This window comes from Xyrauchen texanus, chromosome 22, assembly GCF_025860055.1.
Source record: "Xyrauchen texanus isolate HMW12.3.18 chromosome 22, RBS_HiC_50CHRs, whole genome shotgun sequence".
Lineage (NCBI taxonomy): Eukaryota > Metazoa > Chordata > Actinopteri > Cypriniformes > Catostomidae > Xyrauchen > Xyrauchen texanus.
Window position 1 is genome coordinate 2,564,906 of NC_068297.1, and position 12,345 is coordinate 2,577,250.

The window sequence follows — 12,345 nt, forward strand, 5'->3', positions numbered from 1 at the left end:
GGGTTAGTTGTTAGAAATGTTGGTCTTCGTTTAGGGATACTGAATAAAACCCGAGTTTGAAGAACAGTATGTTGGCTATGTCAAGTAAGCATAATTATTTGCTTTAATTCTGAAATGGCAAAAAGCATTAAAGCAGGAATATTTGTATACTGTATATATATATGTAGTCTGAAGTGTTTGCAGCAGAGGAAAACACAACAGATGAACTTTTTGTTATGACACACTTGTGTTCAAGCACCACGAAAGCAAAAGGAGAGGAGAGAGAGGTAAATTACGACAGCTGGATATTTTTACCCCAAGTGAGTGTCTTTCAGTAGCAGCCCTGCTTTAACTGGCACTAAGGTCAGTCATTTTTCTCTCAAAGATGTCTGTCTTTTTGAAAAACACTTTGTGGAAAAATATTCCAATACTTATTCTTCCTCTTTTTTTTTTCCGTCAAAATAAAAATATACATTAGAGAAAGAGATGGAGAAGTGCTGACCATTTTTACTGCCCTGTTTCTCGGAAACGCCTCTCTAGTCACGAGAAAGAGGTGTGGAGCGACCTGACAGCCATGAAATAAATGAATGCATTGTGTCAATCAAAACAGATAGGAGAGTTTAAGACAATTACATCGTTTCCCCCCAAAAGTTACAATATATAAAGCAAAACATTGCATTTAAAATTATGTGAATATGTAAAATATCTCTTCAGAATGGCACTAATACTGTATATGCTGTTGACATAAATTACTCCATTAAATGTGCTTCTTTTCCAGCCTTTAAATATACTACGATCATTTCTACATCTGTAACCATCAAGTCTCATTAGACAAGCAATTAACAGTCTTAATGTACATCAAATGTACAGTGTCTTCAAACCCAGCCTTACTTGAAGAGATTGAGTTAGTTTGATGAGTTGCTTTCTGACTCCAGGTCACTGGACTCTGACCGCCGGAGAGACTGCGCGCTCTCCCGAGAAGCATTCTTGTAGACTTTAATATCAAACTTGGCACGTTCAGACCAAAGGTCAACTAAGTTGTTCTGCTCGCTGTGAATGTTTGAAATCACTTTAGAAGTGTCTGAAAACGTATTTCACACAGCAGTCTGAAAGATTCAAACCTCTCCGTGGTTGAAGGTGTTTCAGTGTTTGGAGCATGTGAATCAGCACACGCTCCAGGATCTCCGGGACTCACAACTGAACATCGCTCATTGTGATTCGGTTATCAAACCTCCTGCTGTTCACGGTAATTCAGACACAGCTGTTGGTTTAAAGCCCAGGGGTGGATTATAAGAGTCTATATAAAACTATATGTTTTCAGATCTGTCAATTTTGTTTGTTTTACATTAGCATTAAGATTTGTTTATGAAGTCATGCTAAAGCTTTCTTTCCCCACATTCTTCCCACTTCTTTCCTTCCTTCCGCCCAGCTTCCATTATTGTTTCCATCCTTCCTTCATTTTCTCTCCTCCTTCCTATCTCCCACTATCGTCCGTCCTTCCTTCATTTTCCTTCCTTCATTTTTCCTACCGCTTTCTTCATTCCTGCCTTCCTCCCTATTCCTTCCTCCTTTAATTTTTCCTTCCTTCATCCCACTCCCCCCTTCCTTCCTTCCTTCCTCCTTTCTCCATTTCTTCCTTAATTTTTCTTCATTTATTTTTCTTCCTTCCTTTGTTCTATCCTTCATTTTTCCTTCTTTCTTTCCTTCCATCCTTCCTTTTTCCTACCTCTTTCCTACATCCCTCCCTCCCACCCTTCTCCTTCCTTCCTTTCTTACTTCCTTCCTCCCTGCTTCCATTATTGTTTCCATCCTTCCTTCCTTCATTTTCTCTCCTCCTTCTTATCTCCCACTATCGTCCGTCCTTCCTTCATTTTTCCTACCGCTTTCTTCATTCCTGCCTTCCTCCCTATTCCTTCCTCCTTTCATTTTTCCTTCCTTCATTCCTTAGTTCCTTCATCCCACTCTCCCCTTCCTTCCTTCCTTCCTTCCTTCCTTCTTTCTCCATTTCTTCCTTTCTTCATTTACTTTTTCTTCATTTATTTTTCTTCCTTTGTTCTATCCTTCATTTTTCCTTCTTTCTTTCCTTCTTCCATCCTTCCTTTTTCCTACCTCTTTCCTACATCCCTCCCTCCCACCCTTCTCCTTCCTTTGTTCCAAACTTCATTTTTCCTTCTGTCTTTCCTTCCTCCTTTCCTACATCCCTCCCCCTCCCACCATTCTCCTTCCTGCCTTCCTTCCTTACTTACTTCCTCTACTCTTTCCTTCCTTCCTCCCACCCTCCTTATTGCCTTTATTTCTTCCTACATTCCTTCCTTCTCTCTCTCTCAATCCCTATTATAAACACAATATAATTTTTCCCTGCTTCTATAATTTGTATATTTTGGAGATACTTACTCAAAGCCAGCCAGGCTACCTTAGAGGAGTCTTAGAGGAGTAAGAAAAGAAAGCTTTCATAAATAACCCAGCACCAGTCTGTTTGACACCACAATCAAGGGTTATCACCCCATTCTGCACAACACATCAATAAGAGGGGAATACTTGCACAATGGGTTAAAACAAATTGGTCTGTGTCAACCGCAGTTTCCATATTGTAGTTCAAGTTGTGATGGACAAAGCCAGAGTACAGCGCACCAGTGCCTGTGATTTCACCACGCCAGTGTAAATTGGAAAGGGGAAATCACAGCCAGTGCTGTGTCTGTTCTGCCTGGCTCTCTATGATTTGATGCCGAAGGGCTCTTCACAGATAGTACGGCTCTCACTGCACAATTAATGGGCTGGTTTCAAAGTGAGGCATGTTGTGAAAGAGGAAAAGGAACTGGATAATAAAGAGGTAGGAAGAAAAATGGGTAAACTTGTTTACAGCCACAAAACAGATGCAAAGTATCACTATATTAAACTCTCACACTGAATGGTTGCTGTAGTGATGCAGAAAATGATACTTTGAGCTGTGTTCATAATTGAAACATCACATGTTAGTATAGCAAATCATGTGCCTTGCAGTTCAGAAACTACATAATACAAGTGCACCATATAGCACATCATAAATTAATGTTGCAGAAAGGTTTTCACATAAAAAATGACATTTACCACTACAGTGCATGGTAGTTCAACTGGTAGAGTGTTGCGCTTACGATGCAAAGGACCGGGGTACGTATGCTAAAGAGCACGTAAGATAACATTTTAGCCAAAAGTGTCTCAGAAGCACCTCAAAATGACATGTTTGCTTCAACAATATCGGTTAGGTTTCAGGTGTATGGTAGGAAGGGAGTTGTTGTTGTTTATTTAAAACTCGATTGAGCATAAACCTTAAAAACCTATTCTGTTTAGGAGAATATATAACTCACTTTTGCGTCAAACAGTGGAAATTTCACCTCAGAACTGCTGCAATATGTGTCAAGAGCCATGTAATATAATTTTGTTCAAATGTCGCCACAGTCACATACTGTAAGATCATGCTCTGTGATGTGGACCAGACTTTATGCGATAATTAAAATGTCTGTTTAACACCGTTCAGTGGAATGGAGGAGGCGAGAACCGGCTTAAAAATATAAATTATATTTTAATAACAATCTGAACCAAAAAAGACAAGTACACACAGGGGTCGGACAGCTGTCCGTAACTCTCTCTCTGTCACACTGCCATCTCTGGTTGGCCTTATCCCTCTCAGGCTTAATCAGCCTCATTAGGGCCGGGTGTGCGGAATCACGACCCGGCCCCGCCCTCCGCCCTGCCACATTCCTCCCTCGTTCTCTCAGGCCGGGATCCTTCTGGACCCATCTGCCGGCAGGTCATCCCGGCTTTCCTGGAACTGGGAGGGTGACAAGGGGAGGGAAAGAAATAAAAAAAACATGGTACATACACATCGTAACGGCCGATGATACAACTTAATATGATAATATTTAAAAAGAGAGGGAAAGGCCAATGCGGTGCACCAGCGGGAGAGAGTGAGAGTGAAAGAAAAATTACTCACCAGTTCTCCGATATGCCGTCGCTTGGTCCTCGGACTCACCGGGCATATCGGAGGCAGTCCTCTGGCCCCTGCTGGACGGAATGCCCCGCTGTGGTCTAAATGGCTGGTAGGGGTCTCCTCCGCCCCTGGCAGCGGCCCTGACCGCTCCAGGAGGTTGGTTAGGAGCCCCTCCTCCCCTCGCGGTCGGCGGCCATTCCTCGACTCTCAGGTGGTTGGGGTTCTCCATCACCCGGCGGATGGCCGTGGCTGCTCCGCTGGAGTGGATGGTAGTGGTAAGGACTCCACTACGGCACATCCCTGGCCTTATACTTCTCAGGCTTAATCAGCCTAATTAGGGGCCGGGTGTGCGGAATCATGACCAGACCCCGCCCTCCGCTCTGACGACGTCAGACTCATGTGCTTGTGGTTATAGCATCGTAATGGTGACCATTTCTAAACGAGCCATTTTTGCACTTTAGTTTCAATTAATGTTCTGAGGAGGGAGCTTTGTGTTGTGAATGTTAATGTATGTCTATATTACATTTAATTTAAAAGAACTGTTTTTCATTATATCCCCTTTTGAGACAAACACACCACAGACTGTTTTCTTTCTGTATACCAATAAGTGCAAACTCTGCCCACCTAAAACTGTTTCACTCTTGCAGCAATCTTCCATGTGCCTGTCTCTCCAGAGAAATAATTAATGTGTCTCGCTCCGGCGCTGTCACAGTCAGCAATCTAGAGAAGCTTGTGTAAATATTCCCACTGTCACATTAAGCTGTCTAATTGCATTTCTCAGCCACTACAGAATGCTCACTGTATCTCCAACAGGACTGAAAAATTGCCAAATTCATTTAAGACAATCGAGAGACTAAATATGGGCTTGTTCAGGGGTAAAGCCAGGTAGGAAAAATGTACAGCATTCCTTCTTAGTGGCAAGGGCGTAGATTCCAACAGGGATATTTATACCATGATCAATGGAAACATGTAAATGATTCACGCTGCATTTTTTCAACATGTTCCTTCTTTCTTTCCTTCCTTTGTTCCATCCTTCATTTTTCCTACATCCTTCCTTCCCCCCAGGAAAATCTGGTTTCACGCTACAGTTTTGAAAACACTTCAGAAATGCACGAGCATACCCTCCAATGACCATCAAGGACCCTCCAGATGTCAGGTAAGCAATTGAACTGCTGTTCTGAGGGTCTGCCAAACAAAACACCTCACTTCTGTGTTCTTTGACTACCCTAGAGATTGATTGCATTGCACAGAGTGCCCTCCACATATAATCAAACAGCTTGAGATGGAGTGCCTTTATAAGGTGTGGTGAACATAACATAAACAGTGCTACTAGTACCGGGTAGCTCAGCGAGTAAAGAGGCTGACTACCACCCCTGGAGTCGCTAGTTCGTGGAGGTTACATGGGGTAACCTCCTCATGGTCGCTGTAATGTGGTTCTCGCTCTCGGTGGGGCGCACGGTGAGTTTTGCGTTGTGCAAGAATAGTGTGAAGTCTCCACACGCTCTGTAACATGCTCAACAAGCCACGTGATAAGATGCGTGGATTGACGGTCTCAGATGCAGAGGCAACTGAGATTCATCCTCCGCCACCCGTATTGAGGCGAGTCACTACACCACCACGAGGACTTGGGCATTCCAAATTGGGGAGAAAAGGGGAGTGTGAGCTCCAGTTTCTGAACGAAACTGTCCACAGGGTGGCACCAAAATTGAGTTGTATTTCTAGTTGTAAAGCCCCGTACACACATGCAGTGACTTTATTGCTTGATGTCACTGGTCTCTGTCCTGTGAAGTTGCTAGTGGGCATTCCTACTGCTGTCGCTCTAACGTTATTGGTATACTACACATAACAACAACAATTTACATTTATATAGCGCTATTCTAGGCACTCAAAGAGCTTTGCATAGTATAGGGGGAATCTCCTCCACCACCAGTGTGCAGCATCCACCTGGATGATGCGACGGCAGCCATAGTGCGCCAGAATGCCCACCACACACCAGCTATTTGTGGAGAGGAGATGGGAGATGGTAGAGTGATGTAGCCAATTCAGGGATGGAGATTATTAGGAGGCCATGATAGATAGGGGCCAATGGGGGGAATTTGGCTAGGACACCGGGGTTAAACCCCTACTCTTTACGAGAAGTGCCCTAGGGATTTTTAATGACCACAGAGAGTCAGGACCTTGGTTTAACGTCCCATCCAAAAGACAGTGCTTTTTTTACAGTATAGTGTCCCTGTCACTATACTGGGGAATTAGGACCCACACAGACCGTAGGGTGAGCACCCCCTACTGGCCTCCCTAATACCACTTCCAGCAACAACCTTGGTTTTCCCCAGGAGGTCTCCCATCCAGGTACTGGCCAGGCTCAACCCTGCTTAGCTTTAGTGGGCAACCAGGAAATAGCTGCAGGGTGATATGGCTACATCTGGCCAAATCCATGTATGTGGTTACAGGCGAATCGTATATAACAGTGAAATTGCTCACAGAAACCTCTCTGTCTTGCCTGCACTCGACTCGACATTATCTCACAGAAGACGGTTGAGGTGAGTTCCACTGATACAGTCTTCACTCCTATTGGTGGTCACTCCCGAAAATCGCTCCTCATTTGCATCAAGTTAAACTTTTCTCAACTTTGTCGTGACGCTCGCCACACCCACATCTAGTCGCCAGAGGTCGCTATCGCTCGTGTCGCCGGAAGTCGCCAGCTCCCACTGACTATCAATGTTTTTAAATTGTCTGGCAGAGGATGCATAAATTGCAAGGAGGTAAACCACAAGGTCGCCTTTACAAACAAGATCATTCCTCAATGAGAGACATTGCAGGGAAGATGTTTTGCTGAACCTTTGGCAAATTGTGGCACTAGGATATTTTTATGTCCATTTGTTGACCTGTTTTGAGTCTGTGTTGGGAATCTGAAGTGCCTTATAGGAGAAAATGTCATGAAAAACCGCCAATGCTTCTTGCAAAATATTGCAGAATGCAATGATGTGTGAGGCCTTTCAATGCTAAATGAATTCTTAACTGCCATGAAACTGGATTTTGCATTACGTTAATTAAAATATATAATTTTTTGTCCATATGACAATGAGATTTTAAGCTGCTATGAATATTCGCCAAAAAGTGCTGGTCATTGCATCACCGGTTGCTTTGAAATCTTTCACAACAACATGAACGCGTCATGATTTTGTTCCTCGTGTTTTCATTATGGTGGCTTGATATGAGGAACAGTTTATTCTACATTAAAGTTAACCAGCAAATGGCTTTATTTACTCACAAAAGCCAATTTAAAGAGCATTTGGAGCTTGGGGAGTGTTCATTTTGTACACTGAGTGAAGGAATCTTTCTCCATCTTCTGTGTTCCTTCCAAACCCTCTTTTATTGACTTCCTATGTGTGCCCCTTTCCCATTGAGATTCATTTTTAAATGTCAACTTGAAAACTCTAGTAATTATTCATGCCTGTTCCTTGAAAGTGCTGTTCCAACTGTTACTTTAACCTTTCTATTGCTGTGGATGCAGATGATATTACACACAGGGCACAGTGGTTTCCTGCACTGAAATTGTCCACATCACCACAATTAATTGCTTTTTTGGTCTGTTTATATACACTTGGGGGAAAAGGACGCACTGCTATTGTTAAAACTGATGGAAAACAAAAGACAAATGGGTTTTGTGTCACACATAGTGAATTTCAATGTCATCTTGCTTGAGGAATCGTTGCTCATATGCTAGCACATGTTCATTAAAAAACACCATCAAAAAAAAGTCATCAACTAACGAACAAATGTCTGAAGATACTTGTGCAAAATATAAATGCATCAGATGCGCACAACATCAATGCATGAACTACATTTGACATTTTCTTATGAAAATAAGAGTGTGTTTGCTTGGGTGTTGCTAGGTGGTTACTATGGTGTTGGTTGGTGGTTGCAGGGGTGTTGCAGATGTTGCTAATGCAGTGGTAAGTGGTTGCTAGGGTGTTTAGTGTGGTCGCTAGGGTTTGAGTTGGCGATTGCAAGGGTGTTGCAGATGTTGCTTGGACATTGTTCAGTGGTTGCTAGGGTGTTCATGGTGGTTGCTAGAGTGTTGGATGGCAGTCACATGGGTGTTGCAGATGTTGCTAGAGTATTGTTTACTGGTTATGAAGGTGTTCAGGGTGGTCGCTAGGGTATTGGTAGGCAGTTGTAAGGGTATTGCAGATGTTGCTACGGTGTTTACAGTGGTCTCTAGGGTATTGATTGGCTGTTGCAAGGATGTTGCAGATGTTGCTAGTGTATTGGTAAGCGGTTGCTAGTGTATGAGTTGGTGATTTTAAGGATGTTGCTAGGGCATTGTTCAGAGGTTACTAGGGTGCACAGGGTGGTTGCTAGGGTGTTGCTAGGTGGTGATTGCTAGGGTGTTGAAAGGTGGTTGCAAGGGTGTTGCCAGGGTGTTCAGGGTGGTCGCTGGTGTATAGGTTAGTGGTTGTAAGGGTGTTGAACATGTTAATAGGGCATTGCCAAGCAGTTGCTAGGTTGTTCAGGGTGCTTGCTAGGGTGCTGCAGATGTTGCTAGGGTGTTCGCTAGGGTATTAGTTGGTGGTTGTAAGGGTATTGTTGACCGTTGCAAAGGTGTTGCAGATGCTGAGTGTCTATGGTGACTAAAATATTGGTTGGAGGTTGTAAGGATGTTGGAGATATTGCTAGGGCATTGTTAGTTGCTTACAAGAGTGTTCAGTGTGGCTTCTAGAGTGCTGCAGATGTTGCTAGTGCAATGTTAGGTGATTGCTATTGTACTGGTTGGTGGATACAAGGATGTTGCAGGTGCTGATAGGTGGTTGCTAGGGTGTCCTGGGTGGTTGATTGGGCGTTGCTAAGTGATTGCTAGGATTTCATTGATGTTTTGCAAGTGTGTTGCTAGGTTGTTGCTAGGCAGTTGCAAGGGTGTTCTGGGTTATTGTTAGGGATTTACTAAACAGTTGCTTACTACCCAAACTCAATAGTCCACTCCCAAGTCTCTGTGATATTCTGGTCTCTAGATATGACTTGGGTTCCTACTCCATTGTAGGTCTAGGAGTTTTTGCAATTGTTTTATCATCCGCTGGATGTAAGTCATATGCCTGGTTGCTTGAAAAGTAAAAGCACAATTCTCTTCAACAAGCCATTTGAGGTATTATTCATGTCCATAGCACAAACAGTGCCGGAGTTAGGCACATTATTTAGGTTTAGAGGTCTGTTCAAATCCCTACCCATAAGTATGAGCAATATAGTGACGCTTGCATTAGCAAACTCCACTAATAATATGGTACACCGCTCAACCGCAAATTCTGCTAATGTTGCGGTTTTTGTTGTTGTTGTTTTTTTAAAAAGTGAAAAAGTTCATGGTCAGCATATGGTGAATTCACTGTAAGTCCATTTAGAATTACTCTGCGGATGAAATTTAATCAGACCTTGGATGAGCCAGGGGACCGATGCCATGTCCCTCACATTAATAATTCACTCAATTTATAGTAGTGCAGACAGAACAATGCAAATCTGCAACTTAATGCCACAGGAGCATTAATTTAACCCATCATAAACACTAGCGATATTACAGTTGACTATTGCATTTTTAAATGAAGCAGAGGATGTTGTTACCTCATGTTTTTTAAAAACCTTGTCAAGTGAAAACTGATAGGAAAAAGAAGACCAAATCCATTTCTATTACAAGATCAGACAGATAACAAAGAGAAGGCGGGTGACGACTTAACACCCCCCATTTGTTCTGACAATTACATCGTCATTGATCTGTTCAGCACGGCTTTGAACGATTACTCCCGCACCAGCACGCCCAATTAAATGACTGTGTGGTGTAGCACATGTGTCTTTTAAGTGCTCCATTAGAAACAGGCTTACACCGAGCGAGCCCTGAACGCCAAGTCTTTCAAAATGACTGGCTACTCTGCATTGATCCCACATAATGCCCAAGAATCTTGTGGGAGATGAACAAATAAAAGTAAGGAGTAAAGTAGGTCCCAAGAGTCGTGTCCCAGGTTGGAAATCAAAGGGGCCTTTCATTCGAACACAACCCAGACAATGTCATCCAGAGCCATGTGTCTTCAGCTTGGCCGGCCATGGGACATGACCTATGTTACTGGCTTATGGACCAGACTAGGATTGCGAGGTAGACCGTTACAGAGGTACCAATCATTTTAAACCTAATTAAATGTAAAATTAACAGGTGTGTGGCATGGCTGAGGGTGGGGCCAGGTCGTGATTCCACACGCCTGGCCCCTAATTAGGATAATGAAGCCTGAGAGAGATAAAGGCGACCGGAGACGGCAGTGTGACAGAGAGAGAGTGAGTTACGGGCAGCTGCCCGACAACTGTGCGTGTCTTGTTGCTTCAGTTCTTGATTAAAATATTATTTATATTGTTAAGCCGGTTCTCGCCACCTTTCCATTGAACTGTGTTACACGGTGATATTACTGAATTTTGCAATTGGTACAGATGTACCAGAGCCGTTATCATTTGTTATCAAGCCAACTCCCCACCTCAAATACAACAGGGATCTTTTCTCAAACAGTGTCTGGAGTAGAAATGCAAGCTTAGCGTCGCTGACAGCGCAAGACGGACTACCGGTGCAGCCGCTGGCATTAGTTTGATAAGCTGCGGTCTGGTAGCTACAGCGGGCGGAATAATTTATTGCGAGTTTCACTCCAAACTCATTCTGGGACACCTTTCTGCAAATGTGCTGACAAGACAATCATTTAGCAATGCATTTCTCAAACACTTTATCTTTTACCAGTAGCTCTCCTCTGAGTGAACAGCCATATTTTAAATGGCTCTGTGTCATCTAAAGGTGCAGATGCATCGGAATGGATGGTACGCTTCCATGCTGAGCGTATATGATGCATTAATGCTCTATTGATTTTAATGTGTCCTTGATGTGAATATTCATCACCAAGCTTCAGTGTCACAACTGTGCGGGAGTTTCATTGAGCGATTTTGTTAAGTCCAGGTCATTGACAGCTCTACAAAAATGGCCAGTTGTCCACAGTATCTGATGGATGTGATATTCTGCACACTTTAAATAGCGCTTGCGGTTTAAATGCCAACAGTGTGTTCACATTGGCTAAATGAGTGGAAGCTCTTCTCTGGTATGGATTGACAAACCCTCTGCTGTTGATCAGCTTTAACCATGCGTTGGGTTTGACTGACATAGATGAAACGTACTTAAAGGTACAGTACACCAAAAAAACCCCACCTGGTGCAAAAATGCCCAGATGTAATGGGTGTGTAAGTGTCTCTCTTCACCATGCAGCTGGTACATTACACAAAGTGTTTTTGCCATTTCTAACTTCCTTACAAATTTGCATGTGACTAATGCGCCAAGATATGAAAGGCGTCAAAACTTTAGATCGCTCCAACGTCACATGCTTGCAATGTTAACTGCTTTGTTAATGATATACAGCAGATTTATAGTGTAACTCAGTTACGGAGATGTGGTATAACGTCATTTGCATGTCGAATTAACAGGTTTCAAAAGGTTTATTTGTTCATCTGTATTTATTGGTTTAATAATTTGCAGCTGCTCTGAAATGTGAATAGTAGTATGCGGGAATTTCCCGCTATGAATGTAGAAATTGTGGGAATTATTAAAAGTGTGCACAATACCCGCAATCGTGCTGAATTTAAGGCTATGATTGTGTTTCAAACCCACATGCTTTTTTTAAAATGTTGTCACAATCTAATTACATGTTACACTGGGAAAATAACCAAATACGGATTCGGAATATCATCACAATGAATAAATGACAGAATTTTCATTTTCAGGTGAACTATCCTTTTAGAGGGGATGTTCTTCACTTTCTTAAAATTGTATAGGTTCAAATTAAATATATCAAACTATTATTTCAAAAGAGCTACGCTGATATTTTATATAGTTATTTATTTATTTATTTTGTGGTCCAACAGAACAGATTTAGTATATTTTTAAAATGATTAAAAAAAATTGTCCTAAATTCAAGCATGAAAAAATTAAAGCTCATTCTTGTAAGTAAATATTACTGGTTTTGGTTTGTTATATTTTCAACGCGTCCTCAAGTATCAATCCCAAAGTAGAATAACCTGTAATTAGCAGATATGAATACATTTAAAAGGTAAAACATGTCAAATCTGCTTAACTTTGCTATGAAATATGGAATAAAGCAATTTATTGGCATTTCTAACTAACAATATCTACCATGCAAGTAAGAATCTATAAAGCTATAAAATATGTTGAAAGCATAGCCCAGATCATTTTGTCTTGGAGGAATATGATGAGAAATTTGTTCATATTGAAATCTCTTTTGATTGCAGATCAAATCTGGATAGATTATGAGACATTGTTTATTTTTTTCTCCCCAATGAGCGCCCAATTCCCAATGCACTCTAGGTCCTCGTGG

The 12,345-nt window shown here is 42.2% G+C and overlaps 1 protein-coding gene across 1 annotated transcript in view; it reads left to right on the forward strand.

Annotated features, from left to right (window-relative positions):
- The first annotated feature begins 5,056 nt into the window (after positions 1-5,056).
- The window catches only part of LOC127662439 (cell division cycle 5-like protein), an 82,239-nt gene continuing 74,950 nt past the window's right edge, over positions 5,057-12,345 (forward strand). Inside the window, 1 exon segment of the mRNA XM_052153609.1 lies at positions 5,057-5,102. The gene's annotated coding sequence lies outside the window, so the exon portion shown is untranslated.